The 8,705-nt window shown below is 33.8% G+C and overlaps 1 pseudogene; it reads left to right on the forward strand.

Annotated features, from left to right (window-relative positions):
* Positions 1–7,242: 7,242 nt before the first annotated feature.
* LOC112681337 lies at positions 7,243–8,320 on the forward strand (annotated as a pseudogene).
* The last annotated feature ends 385 nt before the right edge of the window (positions 8,321–8,705 follow it).

Consider the following 8,705-nt stretch of genomic DNA (forward strand, 5'->3'; position numbering starts at 1 on the left):
AAAAAATATAATTTGTAAAAATGACAATATTTAACAATGCGAATAGAATAAGACAAGTAATATTGGACAATAACTGAAATTGTCCGTCTAATATTTTCTTTTAAAACGCAAATAGAATAAGACAAATTACATTGGACATAGATTATCTGCCTCATCGTTGTTTCCGTCGCAGTATGTTAATCCGTGTGTCGCGGAATATTATTTAAATGTAGAAGTTTTTATTTAGGTAAAACAATTTATTTTAATTATAAAAAAACATTAATTGACTTTATACTAAGGTCTGTTGTAGGTTTAATAGTTTCTATTCACCTTTACTTGAATGTCGTTTCTATTTATTTGTTTTTAAATATTTCTAACTATTTTTCTTTAGTGTTTGCGAGAATAGAAGGTTCAATACTTATAGCGATTTATTTGTTATTCATAACATGGATGCACTATTGCTTATTCAAATTTTTTTAAGAATCCTAATGCTTCACGTTTATATATCCAAGCAAGTTGTTACGTTTTGTGTTGTCAATGTCTTCATTTGAAGAGGTTTTCTTTTCTTTTTTATTCTTTCCGCAACCTTGCTGCGTATTGAGTTTCCCATGACTACACAGCCTTTCTCGTGTCCTTATCGGTGCAATTCAAATTTTGAACGTATTTCCACTATCGACATAATTTATTATCAATAAGATTGTGGTGAACCATCACCACATAATTCCTGCTCGAAGGTGGTAACATTGTTGTTGGGCGGTTGGTCACCATGGTTGTCGACGACGCGAACAACCGCCACGACAGGGCAGCTGTCACCCGTCTCTTTATCCGTCTCGTTTCACAGATACACGTGTTTTTTCGACCGACGACTCTTTCGACTCACGCGAGTCCTCTTGCTTTTTATTATATATATGTATAATATTCATACCGTGTAATATATATACAATCATTTATTATTCGAAACGTGGTGTCTTTATTGTTATTTATTATTTTTTCATAATATATTATATATATATATATTATATCGACGCCATAGCCTTTCATTTGTTAGCGGTGCGCGGATAGCATACCGTCGAACCTTATCAACGTGCATCCGTGCGCTCGCCACAAGATCATTGTTTTATTCATGAAGACTAAATATATCTATAGATAAATCTCTAGTTTTCATGGTTTAATTATTAATCAAAAATATCTTTTTGGCTGTATATATTAATTCACCTACTTTTATCAATTTTGATCGTATGGTTTCTGCTATTCCGTACTAAACACGTTAAATGGATTATTTTGGAGGAAAAGCATTTAATTTGTTGAAATATGTAGGAAAAATGGAATTATTAAGAAATATGTTAAATCATGTACTTATGGAAAAATATGTAAAAATATGTAAAATAAAATATAATTAATTTCAATGGAAACCCTTTGAAACAAATTTATCACTAATCTAAATTAATTTATCAAATCACAGAAAAAATATGTATTTACATATAAATCTGAGCCCTAGTGATTAACGTATGCAGTTCTTAGGTAGTTTGTACTATGTATAATACGGAGTTAGTTGACTACTCATAGTAATCACATATTAACATTGCATTTGTAACTTCACTCAACCTAGCGTTAATCATCCGTATTCCTTTCTAAGTAGTCAATAGGCATTTATTCGTAATTTCTCAACTATCAGTGTGACAACTATGCATCTACTATGCTATAGGATTTTGACTATATATATATACAGTGTGTTCAACGATAAAGGTAACACGAATTATTTCGATCGCATGGCCTTGTATTCCATTCAGGTTTTTTTTAATGCATAAAGTACATAAATTTACATTTATTTTTAGTAAATCTTAATTTTTATAAAAAAAATTCTGCGCATGCGCAACAAAAATATTTTTTTTTTAAATGGCACCCCCCATTTTTTAGTTCAAATTTGATTTAAGTGCATTTTTTTAAGCAAATTTGATCCCTAAAGTCTCGCTCTATCTTCAAAATTGACTAATTAAGAATAAGTTAAAGTTTCGATTAATAAAACTTGTATTTATCGTATTTTTTAATATTTTACTTATGGTTTTACAAATAGATTTGTGTTTTCATAAGATTTTTTTAAAATCAAGTGTACTGTCATAAGTAAAGGTAATTTACATTATTTCTGCCGAATTTTTAACTTAAATTTGTCATAAATAGTAGAATTTTGGTTAATTAACTAAACAAATTAACACATATTCAATCATTTTAATTCAGTTTTAAAACAAAATTATGATTTTGATAAAGAATTAAATTATCTAAGTTCAGCTTTTAAGCATCGTATTAATAACAAATTATATTGGTTTGACATTTCTACGAAAATAATCTTGTCTTTTATTGATTTTTATTGAATGCCTTAAGCCGCGTGTACATAGGCGAGCGGCGAGCGGCGAGCGTTAAGCGGCGGCGTCGGTGGCGGTGACGCTTGGTGAGCGACCAGCGGCAACGTGTGCACATTGAGGCGCGTTATTTTCATCAGTGGCACGCTATATTTTTATAAATTTGTTTTCAGTACATAGTTGTATTTTGACTGTTCTGTGCGTGTTATTACCGTATTATTTTGCGTGTTATTACGAAAAAATGTCGTTCCTCACAGTAGAACGTCTCTCGTTAGTCTTGGATAATCCATTTTTACGTAAAAAGTTACTTAAAAAAAAAGGGTTGCTGTTCATCCCATAAATCGCCGAAGAAAAATGTATGGAGAGTATCATCATTTGTATAATGACCTAAGAAAATAACCAGAGAGATTTTTCGAGTACTTACGAATGTCATTTAAGACGTATGATTTTTATTTTATGTAAAATCAGTCATCGCATAAAAAAGAAAACCACAAACTTCAAAAAACCAATATCACCTGCTGAAAGATTTTACGTAACTATAAGGTAAGTAAATATTTAAATAATAAAACAAGGATCCAATGTAACACCACAAATGTGTTATTATTATAATTCAACCTTTATAAATAGTTATGACTCATAACTTCTTAACTTTTTTTTTTATATATTTAAGTAATTTACAATCTATACAACATTATGTACAATGGGTAAATTTGATAGTTAATGTAATGTAAAATAACAGAATTTAACATTTAAGGGCAGGCACTCAGCAGCACCACCCGACCGAGAACATTTTGATGTCGTGGTTTTTTTTTTTTTTTTTTATTTTAGTAGGTCTCTAGGCCACTGTCTTTTGAGTCTTCTACGTACATTGTCAAGAAGTGAGGTGGAAGAAAGTTGCTTTATTAATGGATTACTGTGAGAGTTTAAGTTGGAGTGAAATTTAGAGTAATGTGCTTTTGCTAATTGATTAAGTGTAGGAATTTTTAGGTCTTTGTGAAGATTATTGTTTGTGAAATACCAAGGAGAGGATGTTATTAATCGTAGGCAGATAGATTGAAAAGCTTGAAGCGTGTTGGTGTTAGAGGGCTTTGCAGAGCCCCATAACTGTATACCATATGTCCAAGCTGGTCGAATTATTGATTTGTATATAGTAAGTTTATTGGAAAGGGAAAGTTTGGATTTTAAGAGTGGTCTAAGGATATGAAGTCTAGAGTTAACAGTTTTGCGTTTAAGTTTGATGTGTGGGCTCCAGGTTAAGCGTTTGTCGAGAGTTAGCCCAAGGTATTTGACTTCGTTTGCCTTAGGAATTGTTATATTGTTTAACGTGACAGGTGGAGAATCGAGATTACGTAGTGAAAAAGTTACTTGAACAGATTTAGTTTCGTTTATTTTGATTTTCCATCTGTTTGCCCACAAGCTGATCATATTTAAATGGTTTTGGATCATTTCACTGGCTGTGACGTGGCTTTCGTGGGAGGCGGTTATTAGCGTGTCATCAGCGTATGTGCCTAAAGATGTATAAAATGTGTTGGGTATGTCATGAGTGAAAATCGAGTAAAGGAATGGAGCGATGTCGCTTCCTTGTGGGACTCCAGCTATAATAGTATAACGGATTGAGTAGGTGTTGTTTAAGCGAACAGTAAAGAAACGATTTGACAGATATGATTTTATCAAGAGGAAAAGAGGGGCGGGTAAGAACTTTTTAAGTTTGTACATTAGTCCGTCGTGCCAAACCCGATCAAAGGCTTGGGAGATGTCAAGGAATACTGCTGTACAGAACTGTTTTTTTTCCAGGAAGCTGGATATGATATCAACTGTTCTGTGTAATTGGTGCAATGTAGAATGTTTTGATCTGAATCCGAATTGTGTGTGTAGAATTATGTTTTTTGAAGAGGCAAAATGAATGAGTCTTTTTAAAAGAATTTTCTCAAAAATTTTTGAAAAGGTTGGAAGAAGACTTATGGGTCTGTAAGAGGCAGGATCTTGTGGTGGTTTATTGGGCTTAGGTATTAGAATAACAACCGAGTATTTCCAAGTGTTTGGAAAGTACGATAGTCGGAAAATGGCGTTGAATATGTGTGATAAAAAAATAATAATATTTTTGGGAAGGTTCTTTGTAATAACATTACTAATTAGACCATGGCCTGGTGATTTTTTAATAGGGAGTTGCTTTATAATGTTTTCAATTTCACCCGGAGAGGTATTTTTAGCGGAAAGTGACATGGGTAGGGGTGAATTGAGAGAACTATCCACTATTTCTAGTTGTGATGCACTAGGCTGAATATCATGAGGAGTAAAGCATTTCGATAGGTGCTCAGCGAATATGTTAACTTTTTCAAGGTCAGTGATAGCCCAAGAGTGATCTGCTTTACGAAGAGGGGGAGAAGATTGTTTTAACCGTAGTAGGGATTTAGTTGCCTTCCATAAGGAGCAGTTGGTTGTTGTGAGAGCTTCAACATATGAATTGTAAGAGTCATTTTTATGCTTCCTAATTAACTTTTTAAGTTTGTTACTTAATTGATTAAGTTTAATCTTGTCATTGGGGTATTTTGATTTTTGCCACTTGGCTCTAGCCTTGCGTTTCTCTGCTAGTAAGATTTGGATGTGATGCGGTGTTTTATTATGCGAGGATTTGTTGGTTTTCGTAATGGAGGCGCTCAAAGAAGCGGACTGTATTGATAACGTCAAAAAATCCAACGCATCATTTACTTCGTCTGTTGTTTTTAAGGAATGTTTAGTTTTATGTTATCATTTAAAGTTTTTTTAAAGATTGACCAATCTATTCGACCAGGAGTAAGTGTTTCTCTTTTTGGTATACTTGGGCTTAACCCAATTTCGAGTAGGGTTGGTGTGTGATCGGACGATAGGTCGTAAAGGTTATTTATAGTGGAATGAATGTTACTAGGTAATTTGTAAACAAAAAAGTCCAGTATGTCGGGTGTAGTCTGTTATTATGGGAGAGCCAGTAAGTAGGATCAAGAGGGGCCAATGTTGATAAGTTGTTATAGGTTATGCAGTTGAGTAACGCTCTACCTCTAGTGTTGGGAGAACGATTCCCCCACTTTGGATTTTTAGCATTATAATCTCCACCTGAAATAAATCGGTGACCTAGGGTTGAGAAATAATCTGAGAACTGGCTTGCGTTTATGCCAATTCCAGGGGGGCTATATATAGAAGATATATTTATAGGTATATTGTTTTGTGTAATAATTGAAACACCAGAAGCTTGAATATGCGGGAATATATAAGGGGGTAGAGGGTAATGGGATGGATTGGATTTTATGTATAATGCTGCGCCAGCGTGAGATGAGCCATCTGGGTGACAGGCAAAGTAGCCCTTATAACCATAAATGTTGATGCAGGAGTTCGGGGTAAAATGAGTCTCAGATATTAGCGCTATGTCGATATTTTTGTCTTGGAGTAGAAAAAGGAGTTCGTCTTTATGTTGTTTTAGCCCATTAGCATTCCAGGTTAGTATAAGTAGCGCGGAGTTTGTTGTATCATTAGTAGTCATTTTGTTGAGATTATTTTGTTAATAAGAGTGGTAAGGAGACTTATAAGTGATGTAATAAGAGTTTGGAAATTTTCCAAAAAGGATGATAATTGAGTGGAGAGTGAAGTTTCAGAGGTGGTAGGATGGACATTTTGAGGTATTGGGGATTTGCTAACGTCAGAATATGTGCGAGGCCGGTGATTGGTGGTGCTGAGTGACTTACCCGTTAAGTTTTGAGATAATGATGATGAGTCTTGAACGAAGTTGTTTGGTTGATTGGAGATAGGATTTGATGCATCTGTGATGGAAGGCTTCGTGAGGCGTTGATCTGCGATTTTTGTGGTTCTTGATTTTTGAAGTTTTTTATGGACCATGCATCCTTTATAGTTTGATGGGTGACCTTCACCGCATAGAGCACAAGTAGCTGGTAGGTCTTTGCTTTTTTCACACATATCAGAGAGGTGGCCCTGTCCACAGCGGACACATCTTGGTTTACGATTACAATATGAACGAGTATGTCAATAGTTTTGGCATCGATGGCATTGGGGGACTTAACTTATAAATATACAACATTTTAAAAAGTAACTTATAACATTATATACCATGTATTGCTAATAACAATAAAAAAAAACAGTCTTTTGTTTCATAATGCACTAAATATGATATAATATGTGTTGCTAGTTGTATTTAAAATGTTAATCTAGTGTGTTATTAACATTATACAAATGTTGATTAGTATCTAATGACATATTTCCACTCAGTATGTCAACACCTACGGTTGTGTTCATGTTCGAAAATGAATATTAGTTTATTATATTATAATATATTATAAAATGTATAATACCAGTCAATCCAGCTATTTTTCCAATTTCTGCCCATATTTTTTTATTCTTTTCACAATTTTTATACCCCGGATGTGTGTCATCCCAAAGACTTGGTTTTGTCTGCACCTCGGAAATTAAAATTTCCCGTGTATTTTGACTTGTCTTCTTCGACATGAGCGATGTTGCTTGTTAACAAGTAAAATAACAACTGTAAAATAGTATCAGTATACTATATTTTCAAGAGCAACGCGCGTCAAAATTCGAACATGTTCGATCTGTGACGCGACGCGACGTGACCCGCCGCTACCGCTCTCAACTGCCGCTCGCCGCTAGTAATCAATGTACACACACCGGTTTAATTACACGGGCTCAAATTTTTTTCCTAACGCGCCGCTTGACGCTCGCCGCTCGCCAATGTACACGCGGCTTTAGATTATGTTTTCTTAATGTGGGTAACAATCTATCAAATGATAATTATGGTTAGATACTATTTCTAAATTTGCTCTCGTTTATGAACAAAGTGTACTTTGTAAGTCGTTATTAAATGTGGTTTGTCATTTGTTTGGGACACATCTATTTTTTGTTTATGATGGTTAGCTTCAATGAGAAAACAGATATGCTCTTAATTTATGGGGAGTGCCAAAAAAATTCTCGAAATACAGCACGAGTGTATGCAGAATGGTACCCGAATCGATACCACCCACCTCACAACTTTTTTGTGCGAATTGAGATGAGTTTAAGGGAACACGGACAGTTCACGAGTAGAGATGGTAATGGCCGTCGTAATCGAAGACCACATGAAGCTAATGATGATGAAGAAACGCAGGTATTAGCATACATTAATATTAATCCTCGTTCTTCCGTGCGACATTTGGCGAGAGAACTTAATGTATCCGCGGGAAAAATTCATTCAATTTTGAAAAAAAATAAATATCATCCATATCGGCCAAACTTAGTTCAAAATTTGGTACCTGGTGATTCAGAGAGAAGGCTTACGTTTGTTGCATGGTTATTGGTACAAACTCAAGAGGAACAAAGATTTTTGGACTATATTTGTTGGACTGACGAATCAAAATTTACTAATAACGGTATTATTAACAAACAAAATAATCGATATTGGTCTGATAGTAATCCATTTTGGACAAATGATATTAATTTTCAACACGTATGGGGAACAAATGTTTGGTGTGGACTTGTAGGTGGAAAATTATTTGGTCCTTATTTTTACGATGGTACGTTGACTGGTATTAGATACCTCGACTTCTTGTCAAACCAGTTACCCATTTTTATGGAAGATATTCCATTAAACATTCGCGCACATTTATTTTTTCAACAAGATGGAGCACCTGCGCATAACGCATTAATTGTACACGAATATTTAGAACAAGCTTTTAATCATAGATGGATGGGCACTCGTGGGCCAGTAGAATGGCCGCCAAGATCACCAGATTTGACACCTTTGGATTTTTTTTTTATGGGGACATCTGAAGACGGTTGTCTATTCTAATCCACCAAATGATCTTCAAGATTTGAAGAATAAAATAATTGTTGCGTGTGCTCAATTAACAGAGGAACAAATACTTTCTGCGACACACAGAGAAGTACTGTGACGGTGTGAAGTATGCGTTGCACATCATGGTAATAACTTTGAGCAATTTTTACGATAAATTGTAAAATGTAATCAATACTAACGTGTACCTACATAATTTAATTTTTAAATAAAATCATAATTTTGTTTTAAAACTGAATTAAAATGATTGAATATGTGTTAATTTGTTTAGTTAATTAACCAAAATTCTACTATTTATGACAAATTTAAGTTAAAAATTCGGCAGAAATAATGTAAATTACCTTTACTTATGACAGTACACTTGATTTAAAAAAAATCTTATGAAAACATAAATCTATTTGTAAAACCATAAGTAAAATATTAAAAAATACGATAAATACAAGTTTTATTAATCGAAACTTTAACTTATTCTTAATTAGTCAATTTTGAAGATAGAGCGAGACTTTAGGGATCAAATTTGCTTAAAAAATGCACTTAAATCA

The sequence above is a fragment of the Sipha flava genome, unplaced genomic scaffold, assembly GCF_003268045.1.
Source record: "Sipha flava isolate LNK unplaced genomic scaffold, YSA_version1 19006_pilon_pilon, whole genome shotgun sequence".
NCBI classification, from domain to species: domain Eukaryota; kingdom Metazoa; phylum Arthropoda; class Insecta; order Hemiptera; family Aphididae; genus Sipha; species Sipha flava.